The 13,893-nt window shown below is 34.7% G+C and overlaps 1 protein-coding gene and 1 pseudogene across 1 annotated transcript in view; both read right to left on the bottom strand.

Moving 5' to 3' along the window:
• The window catches only part of LOC145249742 (chondroitin sulfate synthase 1-like), a 502,518-nt gene that overhangs the window by 73,575 nt on the left and 415,050 nt on the right, over positions 1 to 13,893 (bottom strand). The window lies entirely within an intron of this gene.
• LOC145249847 (U2 spliceosomal RNA) lies at positions 4,072 to 4,292 on the bottom strand (annotated as a pseudogene).

Raw genomic sequence — 13,893 nt, 5'->3', positions numbered from 1 at the left:
ACTATCTCATTGATTACTGTACACGCAATAACCCTCATCCCTGAGTGGCCTACGGGCCTTGATAAGTGGTGCCCCCCCATATAAAAAAGCGCGTTTATTCAGTTTACAAAACGAATAGTGCCGGGTGTTATGCTATAACAAAATGGCCAACACGAGAGGATCACATCTTTGGGGTCTGGATTATCGCTCAAAAACAGAAAATTAAACCGGTAGAAATACAGGTAGTAACCCATCCAATAAATCTTACTATAACTTTTGATATCATTCATCTTATTTATGAAACTCTAGACCGTCTGGCCGTAATTGCTTGCATGCACATAAATTTAAATGTAATTATATATAAGACATCTGCACGATTTCACCGTAAAGAGTCATATTTATATTTCTTTTTAAAACTTTTAAAATCAATATATTGGGTACAATATAATAATCAAATAAGAATTGAATCTATAATAGTAAATACGAAACCTGCATAAATTATTATTATTTTTTTTTTTTACGACAGTATCCAGCGTAGTATTAACACCCCCAAGCTCCCCATGTTAAGAATGGGGGGGGGGGTATTCCGAAAGCCAAACTTCCCATGTTAAGAACGGCTTTCGGAATAAAAACTCCCAACTTCGAAAACCATTCTTAACATGGGGAAGTTAGGGGTGTTTATACTACGTTGGGAACTGCCATTAACAAAAAAAAAAAAAAAAAAAAAAAAGTAAAGAAAGATCGATATAATTTTAAAAGCAATAAATATAGCAAATAATATTAGCAGAAACCCATAGCTTAACTGTATAATCACTCGACCATGGAACCTACGATTCGAGGTTCAAGCCCTGATACAGTCAGGCAATACTGATGAGCTGTAGAGCATCGAAACACGTACGTATAGTACTGTTTTAAAAATGTAAACTGTATATTTGTTTACCGCCAAAAACATGGAGGATATTTCTTCAGGAAAAACTTATTCCTTGACCTTTTTGGCAGGAGACACCAATACCGAAAATATTATCGCTAAGAAAAAAGGTAAATATGAAGAATTACTCCACCCTCGAAAATTCCTTTAAAATTACCACTCGTAGTGGTTTTCGGAGTCGCTGAAAACGAAAATAACGTTTAAAATTACGGCAAACGAGTAGTTTCCAAGATATGAAGAAATGTTAATTTAGAAAAAAAGTGGGTGATCATTTTTCTATAAAACTAACGTAAAATCAGCACTGACTTTGTGGCCACGATTTTTTTTTCACGGGGGGGGGGGGCTTTCTTTCCACTCTCGGAAAATCCTTTAAAATTACCACAAACGTTTAAAATTCCAGGAAACAAGTAGTTTCGTTTTTTTTTTAATTTTTTTAGAGGAATATCCAATTATAGAACTTGTATAGTTTTTTAACAGATGCTTATGCAGTTTAATTAACCGTTTTAACGTAAGTAACGCGCCAACATTAACCGAGCAGAAAAACTGTTTAATATTTTACAAAAATTCTGCCCCCACCCCCTCCCGCCAAATGTAAACAGAATTTTTGTAAAATATTGAACAGTTCTTCATAAGCACCCGTTAAAAACTATACAAGTTCTATAATTGAATATCCCTCTAAAAAAACAAAAACAAAAAAAAAACGAAAAACAAACGAAAAACAAACCCTCCCCCCCACCCAAAAAAAAGTGACCATGAAGTGAGTGAATTTTTTCATATCTTGGAAACTACTTGTTTCCTGGAATTTTAACCGTTAGTGGTAATTTGAGGATTTTCCGGGGTGGAAAGACCCCCCCCCTCTCAAGAAATCGTGGCCACAAAATGGGTGCTGATTTTACGTTAAGTTATTATAGAAAGTGATCCCCTACTTTTTTAAACTAACATTTCTTCATATCTTGGAAACTACTAGTTTGCCGTAATTTTAAACGTTATTTTCGTTTTCAGCGACTCCGAAAACCTCTAAGAGTGGTAATTTTAAAGGAATTTTCGAGGGTGGAGTATTTCTTCATATTTACAAAAAAAAAAAAATTAAAAAAAATTTTACCGGGCAATGCCGGACACACGCGCGTGTTTATGGGTTTTACTAAAGACAACAAAAACAAAATGCCCCAGTGCGAGTGCGTGCGCTTTTCATAAAAATACATATCGCGATCATATCCGAACAAAAAGATGAAAAATAAACCTTTTTCGAAACCCGTGTACGTATTTTACGACTGGGCAATGCTGGACGGCGTGCTAGCTTGTTGTATACTTGTTTATTTTGTTTTGTTTTACCACTTTTCGTTTTGTCGTCAATAGTAGTAAAAAAAAAAAAAAAAAATGCCCCAATGTAATGCGCTCTTCATAAAATACATATCGCGATCATATCGGAAAAAAAAAAAAAAGATTAAAAAAAAAAAAAAGATTAAAAAAAAAAGATTAGAAAAAAAAAAAAACATTTTCAGGTTATCGTTTTTATTACGAGCGCGCGAAAAGTGGTAGATTTGTAAAAAGCTTCAAGGTTTGGCCATGTGAACGCTGCAAAGCGCTATAAATTATTAGGAAGAATCCAACGAAGTCTGAGGTCGAATTGGGGTGGTAGTGGCGGGAGGAGTAAAGAGGGAAAACAGTAAATGAAAGAATAGACGGGAGGAGGAGGAGAGGAAATAAGACGTGGGAGTCAGTGGGTGTGTGGTGAAAAAAAGAGAAAAGAGGTAGGGAGGGGTGGTAATGTTGTAATGGTATTGGGGCGGATGCTGCTCGATATGTAGGGGTGAGGTGAGTGGAGGGGAAAAAAGAGGCGGACAGGCAAGGCTTAAAGTTCAGGTACAAGGTCAGAAAGGAAAAGGCCTGAAGCTAGAGGAAATTTCCCTGTTTGCTTACGATTATATACACTCATGAGCAAAAATCGATTTTTCAATATTTTTCCATAAATTTTTGTTAATTTTAACTGAAAATTTCTATTTTGCAGATTATTATTATTATAGCATATAATAAGTGAAAAAATTAATCCTAAAATAGTAAGCCCGCATTTTGGCGAGGATATAAAAAAAAAAACGAATTGCAAGATTAAGGCAGTCGAAAATGACTTAGAAGCAGATTTTTTATATTTTAAGACAAGAAAATGTGAAAACATCTTTCTGTAGTGAAGCGAATTGGTCAAAGGTTCGAAGTCGAACGCTTGTGAAAAGGGAAATCTGGATCTGGTCGCCCTAGAGCATCCATTTTGAAAGACGACCACAGGCTTAAATTAACTGTTTTGACGGATCAAAAAAAAACTTATGTTGACCAGAGCAAAGAATTCAAAACAGGGGCTGGAAATTGTCTTTCTAGATATACAATATCTAGATGAATGGAAGGAATGGGATTTTCTGCAAAGAAGCCATTTTTATATAAGAACATCAACGATAGAAAGAGATTTTTCTCGTGTTGTGGCAAGAAAGATACAGACTGGTTCAGGAATGTTTTCTGGTTAGATGAATCAATATTTTGTCTCGTTAGTGATGCTTCCGATGCTCCCGAATGGGGCAATTGAAGAACTGGAGAAAGATTTTCGCCAAGTTGCGTAAAAAAGAGAGTTAAACCCGGAATGGAGGGATAATGGGATGGAGAACTTTTACTGCGGCAGGAGTTGAGGAACTTATTGATGTGAGAAGTCAATCAATGCAAAAGAATACATTCGAATGTTAGAAACAGGAGTGTTACCAAGTATCCAGAAGCTGACAATATCCCAGAACATTATTTGCAATGTGATAATGCCCCTGCACACACTGCTAAAGCAAAAAAAAAAAAAAAAAGGTTTTCTGATAATTCAACTGCTGCGATATTTTGGCCAGATCAAAGCCCCGATTTAAACCCAATCGAGAATATTTGGTTCATAATATCTCGTGCATTGGCTGGAAGAACTTTTGAGAACAATGACAAACTGTGGGAAGCTGTACAAAGCGAATGGAATAGCATCTCCTCTTCAGTGTTCCACTTTGGGAGAGAGAATGTCTAAAAGGATTGATCTTTTAAAGAAATCAAAAGGGGTTGCGATACCATCCTAAAAATTCATTAAAGTAAATGTCTTGTTCTGTGTTATTAGTCTCATTTAAGTTTCCTTGTTCAATTGTTCTTCGTTCAATATAGCTTTTAGTGCAATAAAATGTACCTATTTACTATGCCTCCCCACGGGACAGAGTTAGACACCAGGGTCGTTTTTTAATGTGGAGAAAAGGTACAAAAATAAAAATTGTCTCAGTCGTGAAGGATTTCTCCTCCACCGAAAGAGAACAAGAAAATGAAGTTCAGCATCCGAAGAACAGATACTACACTTTGATCTTGACCAAAAGGCCAAGGAAAGTATTGTGCAATAAAATGTATAAAATTTGTTTGGCCCATTTTTTTTTTTTTTGCTCACGAGTGTATATGCTAATTTTGGGCATATTTTATTAATTTGAAATTATAGGGTTCCCCCCCCCACCAAATTGTCATAAAATTTTAACCATAGAACGGTATTATAATCTTCAAAAAGCCTGCAAATTTTCATGTAGTTTCGGTCCATAGAACCAAAGATAAAAGCATTTCAATATTCAATTTGGCGACGAGTATAGATAGATATACCCATATACAGATATACCCATATACAGATATACCCATATACAGATATACCCATATACAGATATACCCATATACAGATATACCCATATACAGATATACCCATATACAGATATACCCATATATAGATATACCCATATATAGATATACCCATATATAGATATACCCATATATAGATATACCACTTTTGGGGGCAATTTTATAAGTTCGAAATCTCGGCAACTATTGATCAGAATTTAACAAATGAAGGCTCGTCGGAAAGCTAATGACCTGAATTGTGTAGTGGGCTTTGTGACATTTGCCCTTAAGATCACACATAACTGTTTCAAGAAGTGGGGGAGCACCTTTCTATATTAATTTAACGTGAAATGAACACCAACTTTATGACCACATTGGCTATAAAGTGGATGTTCATTTTACGTTAAATTAATATACAAAGTGATACCTTACTTTTTTTCTTCATATCTTGTAAACAACTCGTTTCCTTAGATTTTTACTGTTATTTTCGTTTTCAGCACCATCGGAAACTTTTAGTAGTGGCAATTTTAAAGGATTTTTCGTGATGCATCTTTACCAATGTTTCAATCATAGTTATTTTTTTCCTAATTTTGCATATGAATTACAAAATATCTGATATGTCCCCAAAACACATGGTCTTCATGGTGGGGAGAGACAAAAACTTACTGCTATAGTTTCAAATTATTCGAAATAACAACAAAGGGAGACTTGATTCCAAATATTTCTCATGTTATATCTCCTCTCTTTGGTTTTCATACATAAAGTAAATTTCAGTGTTTAAGGATGATTTGATATTGGAGATATTCATAATCGTACCCTATTTCCAAATGAATTAAAACGTAATCAAATATACCAAATTTCATTATGTTGACCATCTTACAATGTATTCCTTTAATTACGTTGACATTCACAATCTTTACAGCAACTGTTTCGTAACGTAAAATCATTTAATTATTAAATCAATCAATTAATCTATTCTACCCTTAACTCGTTAGAAGAATGACGTCATAAAAGATAAAATAAAATGTAATTGCAACTTCTCTTCTAATTTTAAGATTTTATAATCATGACCAAATGCATTTTATTTTCTTTTAATGGATTGATAGTTGCTATTTCTTCTGACGAGTTAACGGCAAGATAGATCCATCGGTTGATATAATTAAATGAATGATTTTACGCTACGAAACAGTTGCTGTTAAGAATTGTGAATATCAACGTAATTAAAGGAATAAATTGTAAGATGGTCAACATCATGAAATTTGGAATATAGACTTGTCATTTGTTTATTATATGATCTGTAATTGCATTGAGCTTCAAAAATTAAGGATTAGTCTGTGTGTGTGTGTGTGTGTATATATATATATATATATATATATATATATATATATATATATATATATATTCTTCAGAATAAAATTATCCAACAATCAGCTGGTATGGCAAAACTGATAAGATTTACAAAATATTACTGGCAGTAATATACTATAAGTATTATCCCATCTAAATAAGAATTGTTCGATATGCAAAATAGAGCAAAGAAATCAAAATATGTTTATATATACCAATAAATTTTTGTGATTCAATGAATTAAAAGAAATTTTTGACGTGAAATGTTTGAGTTTCATATCCAAGACTTATTATTTTATGTAAAGCAAAGAATTCTTTTATTTATATATATATATATATATATATATATATATATATATATATATATATATATATATATAAAGGTGAAATATTGAAAAAATCATATTTCAACAGAAATAAATATATGTATGTGTGTGGAAATGTTTTTTTTCAATTAGATATACATACACAAACATATACACACACATATACACATACACACACCCACACAAACATATATATACACACATATATACATACACACACATATATACACACAAACGTATATATATACACACACACACACACATATATACACACACAAACGTATATATACACACAGACACAAACGTATACACACACAGACACAAACGTATACACACACAGACACAAACGTATACACACACAGACACAAACGTATACACACAGACACAAACGTATACACACACAGACACAAACGTATACACGCACAGACACAAACGTATACACGCACAGACACAAACGTATACACGCACAGACACAAACGTATATACGCACAGACACAAACGTATACACACACAAACACAAACGTATACACACACAAACACAAACGTATACACACACAAACACAAACGTATACACACACAAACACAAACGTATACACACACAAACATGTGTTACTAGATGAATATCCGTTCGTTTTGTAAAAATACTCTTCTGAACAGAACAGTATTGCACCACTTACGTCGTCTCATAAATATAAATAAAATAGTAAATATGTAAGTGTGTTTAACGAATAAACTCTTAAACTACTGATCACATAACACTGAAATTAACAGGAAATGGTAATCGTACACCAAGGATGGTTTGTAACGAGTAAAATCTGTTTGGATAGATGAATAATGCGTGCAGAAATATGTTGAAATACAAAATGTTCATTTTAATTTTCCAACATTTTTATTAATTTTAAGCATGCGCAAATTAAATCATAGCTAGAATTGATTTAATTTTAAATATTTCTTATCTATCAGTCTGGTTAGCTCAAACGGCAGGGAACGCGGCTGGAGCACTAAATGTTTTGGTTAGCTGATGGCACCCAAGGTATTATTTTTTTATTTTTTAAATTAATACTCTCTCTCTGTATATATATAATAGAAAATTGGCTCTGTAATACGAGATCTGCATGAATTAAAATATATTTAAGCGTATTTTACTACTGGCAGGAGCGAGCGCTCCCCATCCTCTGCTAGGCAAAAATAAAATCACATAATGATACTAAACCTTATATCTAGAATCCTTATCAAAATCAATTACATGGCTTGGATTCTAGAAAATATCTAAATTTTAAAATTTAATATAAATCTGAAATATTTTAATTTTCAAATCAATCATTATGCCAATATTATCCCCCCCCCAAAAAAAAACACTTTAAACTATTTCAAAGAAACTTTAATTTGGGGTATATTTATTGATTTTTAATACTTTAAAATCTCACAAAAATCGAAGATTTTTTTTAAATTACATTTTCACCCCAAACAAGGCACATTGCCACTTTGATGTAAGGCGCTACTATCAGTGACGTAAGCTACAGGGGCACTATGTGGGGAGTTGGGCAGCAAGATGTCGGTTCACGTTACACTTGAACTTCTGCATGTCAGTACAGTTGGGGAGGCAGGAACCCGGAAGGGAATTCCAAAGTCTCGTGGTTCAGGGGAAGAAACTACTGGAGTAGAAGGCTCTCTTACATTTAGGGATCACAACTGTGAAGGGGTGGGATTTTGTTGCTTGTCGGGTTTGACGGGCGTATTTACGTCGAGGGGGGATACAAGTGCTTGCAGTTCTTCGGAGCATTCACCGTTAAAGTACTTGTAGAACAGGCAGAGGGATGCTACATTTCGTCGATGGGACAGAGGCTGAAGCTTAGATGAGAGTTCAGGACCTATTAGGTTGGCGACTCTTTTAAACCTTGTCTAAGAATGAGAGACTAGTAGCAGATGCACCAGCCCAAGTATGACAGCAATGCTTCATACATGGGCGAAAATTATTCGATGTTCGAATTTTTTGCGAAAACTCCCTCCTACCCTTTGCATAGGACTAAAATTCACAATACAGACAGCATTACCCAACCTTATGCCTGGCAGCCATGTTCCTATATTCAGAATGATCGGTTAATTAGTTTATTATACATAGAATAAGTATAGCACCATAGTTTCGTTTTTGCCATCAAGGGTCACTCAGTTAGCACGCCTCACTTAGATGCAAAGCCTGAGTTCGAATCAAATTACTTTTTACTTATTTTAATCTTTAATATACTTGGATATTATTTTAATCTAATATACTTGGATATTTTAAATTGCATTACTTTTTTTAGGTTTGCTTTTTCTTCTGTATTCTATGCAATTTAAAGAATTTGGGATTCTGAGCGATACCGGTTATCCCTGCTCGTCGTTACTAAAAATAATTTTTGTCGAATTAAAATCCTTTGAATTTGTCATACATTGCGAATAATTGTGACAACTGTTTCTTCGGTGTCATTTACAGTGGGTGACGGATACTGTGATGTTGCGTCGACAGAGGAAGGCGGGCACGTGTGCAACCCGCCATGAAATAAACTTTTTTTTTTTTTTTTTTTTTAAAGAATGTGTGCGGTTTGACGACATGAGAGAAAAACCATCTGAAGTCGATTATTTTCTCTTATTTTTTGACAAGTTTCAAAGTCATTTCAGTTTGTTGCTAAAAAAGGAAAGAAGAAAAAAACACCCCCCCCCCCAAAAAAAAATCATCAAAAGTGAAAAAGAGTCTTCAATAGTTCTTTAAGACAATGAACACAATGCGCATGTGCGCAGGCACGCAGTGCAGGTTCTACCACACAGAAGTAGAGAGTGTGAGCCATTGGAGGAGGGGGGGGGGCTATTATGCGACCCGACACAATAGAGTGTGCAAATATTTTACACTGGACGATCAGTAAAAATGTTGAATATCGAATGTAGCAGCAAATCCCGAGAACATAAATCAGAAAGAATAGTCGCAAATGAGTTGTAACACCATCCGGTATGATTATGCAATTCCTACATCTTCGTACTTAGAAAACTGACAGTGATTTTTTTTTTTTTATACATAGGCGTCATCACTTATCAAGGCCAAGAGGCCACTCGTGGATAAGAGTGTACAGTAGTCAATTGGACAATATAGTGATCGTTAGTAATGGAAATTCGGTAAATTTTTTAAGTGGAACGGCTCATCAAGAACTTGTTTACGTTGGACTTGAAGACAACCATATTGTAGTCAACTGGGAAGCAGGAAAACGGAAGACAGTTCCACAGGTGTGCAGTTCTAAGAAAGAAACTTTGTTCATGGAATCTACGTTTAGGTTTAGGCACAGATAAAGAGTGGGGGAACTTATTGATAGTGTTTTCAGTTAGACGAGTGTTTCTTGTGAAAGTTTGGCGAGGGAGACAATAGATTGAAGCTCATTCGAGCACTTGCCATGAAAATAACGATAAAGCAGAGACAAACTCACAACATCTCTTGTGAAATAGAGGTTGCAGGGTAGAGAAAAGGACATCTATGAGGCTGCAAAGTCTATTTTGAACTCTGTCAAGGCAGGACAAGTCCTTTCTAGCAGCTCCTGCCCAGATGTGGCAACAGTACTCCATCCTTGGACGTACTCGGCTCTTATAGAGAATTGTATCAGCAGTGAGATATCTACTGGATCGAAAGAAGGATCCCACCATTTTTCCAGCGTCCTTGGCAACAGATTTGATGTACGTGTTCCATTTCAGATCAGGAGTAAAGGTCAAGCCTAGAAGCTTGTCAAAACATGAGGCCTCTCCAAGACGAGAACCATTCATTTCAATTGATGCCAGATGAGGATCAGAACGTTGAAGATGATATGGGTCAAGAAGGAGAAAGAAGCAACCTTAGTAAAAGTTAGTGTACTTAATGATGCCGGATTAAACAGGGCCGAAAGGGAAAAGATAACGGAATACCAAGGTTTTACAAAAAAACATGAAAAGAAAAACTGGAATCTAAGGAAGATCGCTATCATTCCAGTCATTATAGAAGTAACTGGACTCAAGGAAAAGAATATCAAAAACTATCTGGCGAATATACTCGGTGAACCAAATGCAGGAGAAAGTCTTGCAATTGCACTTAAAGGGATGGTCAGAATTTTAAAAAGATCTTTTGGTTGGAACATCCGATTTAGCGGGTAAATATTTAGCACCCCATGGGATGCTCCATCCCCAGACTGAAACAAACTGGTAAGAAAATTAAAACAAAAAAAAAATTTAATGCGAAAAATGGCTTTGCGAATAGCGGGCGGAGAAAGAAAGAAAGACCGAGTTAAGAGTTGGACAGGTGGGGAAAATAAAGACAATAGAAAGAGCGGGGGATGTTAAAGTTATCAGCGATCACGTATATTCACCTACTCGACTATGACCTACGTAAATAGAAGACCGTTCCACTAACTTCACGTAACCTACTGACGTCAAAGAATGAAGTAATATGGTCACAGTTAAGCGATTGACGGCTATTACCAGCATAGTAATTTTGTGTTTCTATTCTCAAAGAAATAGATACGAGAAAAAAAATAAAGAATTATTTTAATATAGACGACTTATATCATTGTTGGATAAAGGAACTTGGAGGTTGTGTACACACAAATTCCAGGTTAGCAGAGAACGAAGAAAATACCATGTTGAACTTTGACACAAATATTGAACTTTGATGAAACAAAGAAAATGTCATGTCGGATTTTGACATATATTGACCTCTGATGGAAGAAAGAAAGAAAGAATTTGTCAATAAAAGCAAGAGGTTCGATGAACAAAGACAGAAAGTGAGAAAGAAACACGACCGTTACATCAACCACAACCTCACCTTTCTCGATAAATCCGACAAACTCTGCAGACAACCTATACTCCTATAAATGTTTGTTTTTTTTTTTTGTATATTGATATTCATATAAAAAAAAAGAACTTTTTTTTCTATTTATTTAAAAAGAAAATACAACTTTGTTATATATGGGTTGCGGAATTTCATTCACTAACAAAAGATCTAGGTAATTCGCATATTATTTTTAAACATTCATTTTAATTAATTCCCTAATAGTTTTTTCCCCCGTTTTCTTATGGGATGATCATCTTTAGTTAACTCTCACAAGTAATTATATTCATGCAGATATTCTACATGATTTATACTTGCGTAATATTTGCGTAAAAAGGTTATAGGAAACAAACCTCTTTCTATACACATGTATGCGCATATATATTTGTTTTAAAAATTTTACATACCAAACTCCTGTGTTTGCTTTTAGTCTATAGACATGAAAATTAATATATCGGGTAATCGAACCTACGCGAAAGTTTATATTTGGGTTTTAGTCGGGGGAAATCGGTGAAAAAGTGTGAAAATTAAAAAAAAATATAGAATTTGCCAGGTGAAGGTAGAACGACGGCATTACGAATATGCATGCGTAACGTAATAGCTGTTGGTTCATGTTTTAATTTTTAGCAGCAAACACGTCTTAATAGTTCAGGCATCAACGGCAAAGAAAAAAGTAAATCGTAAGCTAGACGTTCTAGTTTCGGTGGTGGCACATGAGTTTGTTTTTTTGTTTTGTTTTTTAAATCATTACTTTTTATTGAGTCCAATATAATAATGAATACGAAATCTGCATTAATCAAAATATATTTAAGCGATTTTACGACCGGGCAATGCCGGGTGGCTTGCTAGTAACTTAATAAAAGTTGTGTTATGAAACCGACTGTGTTTGATTGTCAAGTGGTCGGAAGAAGCTCGAGTGTACATATTTAGCAACACACATCTTCATAAGTTTGGTTTAGTTGTTTTGTTTTACGGCATATCAACTCTTTTAATGACGAATCCAATTATATCGGGAACAGTTTTTATGCTTCAAGTTTTTTTTATCTCTTCAAATATTTATTTGTAGAGTTTGGTTTGGTTCTTTTATGGCATATCAACCCTTTTTAGGTTATTTAATCCTGATTTTTTTTTTTTAATTTCACATGAAGGTACTTTATGTCGGGGAGTGTTCTTACGTAGATTTTCTATCGGGACGCCTCTGATATAAATTTAAAGAGCCGTAATCGAAAAACTACGTTTAAAAGGAGGTCCGATTTTGATCAAAGTTGACACTTTCATACAACCTAACATCACAAGTGTATTTAAGAAGTTTTATCACCGCACAAGCAGAAAGGACCAGCCTATAAAAGCAACTGTAGATTCTTTTGTAAGACAAGGACGTATTCGAAACGAATGTTCCTTATAACACAATTGAATTATGATATTTGACTTTTGTACGTGTAACTTCAATTTAAGTGATTATGTAAAAATTAAAAAGAAACAACAAAAAAAACAATTGGTTCTTTGATAAGACGGGGACGCGTTCGAAATTATTTTTGTTCAGAACCAATTGAACCATGATATTTGAAACTTTAAGGGAAGCCATTATTTACAGATAATTTTATAAAATAAACAGTAGATTCTCTACAGTGCAATGTAGATTACAATGTATTGGGGACTAAGTCACTGCGGGGCGGGGGCATGTGAAGTTTTCTCTCGGTGTACAGTAGGGAATCCCTAACTAGAGCAGGATATCAATCGATTTGATTAAAAAACGAGCGATTTCACAGATTTCGATGACAATGAAAGTGTGGGAGGAGGGGGGGGCGTATTGACCCCCATTCAATGCCCTTTAGTGACATTGATTTTGGGGTGAGATTGAAGAGTAGTGGAAATGTCCCCAGAACTGCAAGTCTTTGGAACTCCCTTCCGGGATACTGCTTTAACAACTGTACTGATATGCAGAAGTTCAAGTGTAATGTGAACAAACATCTTTCTACTCATCTCCCTTCATAATGCCTCCGCAAATTGTCCCCTATAGTAGCACCCTACTTCAAAGTGGCACTTGCCTTGTTTGGGGTGAAGATTGAATTAAAGAAAAGAAAAAAAATCTACTACCGTGTATAGAGATTGAACGTGCAACTTTCAGATTACAAAACGTTTGTTTATTCCTTTCTCCTTCCATTTCTCGTCCCATTCGCCCCTTATAATCATCGCTTTTACTAACAGCCGCCGGGTTCAGCTTGGTATCATTCTGTCATCCTAGACGCTACTTGGTTTTTATCCAGAATTCTTTCCATATTTAAAGACAAAAATAAAGAATCTGCATAAAGTACGTCGCTGTAACGAAACATCGTCATATTCCAAAAATCACATAAATTGATCAAGTGGCCTTATTTTTTATAAAGGAAATCATTTTTAAGCGATTAACAGAAACGGAAGTTTGAGTTATTGTTGAATTATCTCCCCTGATTTTGATATCTGCTTTTCAAAGTGGCGGGCGAGAGAGTCACGTTTTGGATACTTATAAAATTTTATTTTCTTGCGTAAAAAAATAAAAATAAAATAAAATAATAAATAAAATAAAAATAAAAGTACTTGTTCAGTTTACGTGATGTTTGTAGTATGATATTTTCGTTTCGTCACGAGTACGGACATCATGTAGATGTTTTTTTTTATATATAATATAGGAGGAATTCTGAATAAGAATCGGTTACTATGCTGGTAACAAAACCCTTATTTTTTTTTTTTAGGAGGCGGGGGAGATAAGATGCGTCTATCCCTCCCAGGCATTATCTCCTTTAAGAGTACGGTTCGTTGGCTTATCACTTATTACATGAGGTGCCCCTATTGAAGAATGG

Source organism: Euprymna scolopes, chromosome 28 (genome assembly GCF_053919585.1).
Source record: "Euprymna scolopes isolate OS-2025 chromosome 28, ASM5391958v1, whole genome shotgun sequence".
Classification (NCBI taxonomy): domain Eukaryota; kingdom Metazoa; phylum Mollusca; class Cephalopoda; order Sepiida; family Sepiolidae; genus Euprymna; species Euprymna scolopes.
The sequence above is the reverse complement of the archived record's forward strand: the minus strand, read 5'-3'. Positions and strand labels throughout refer to the sequence as shown.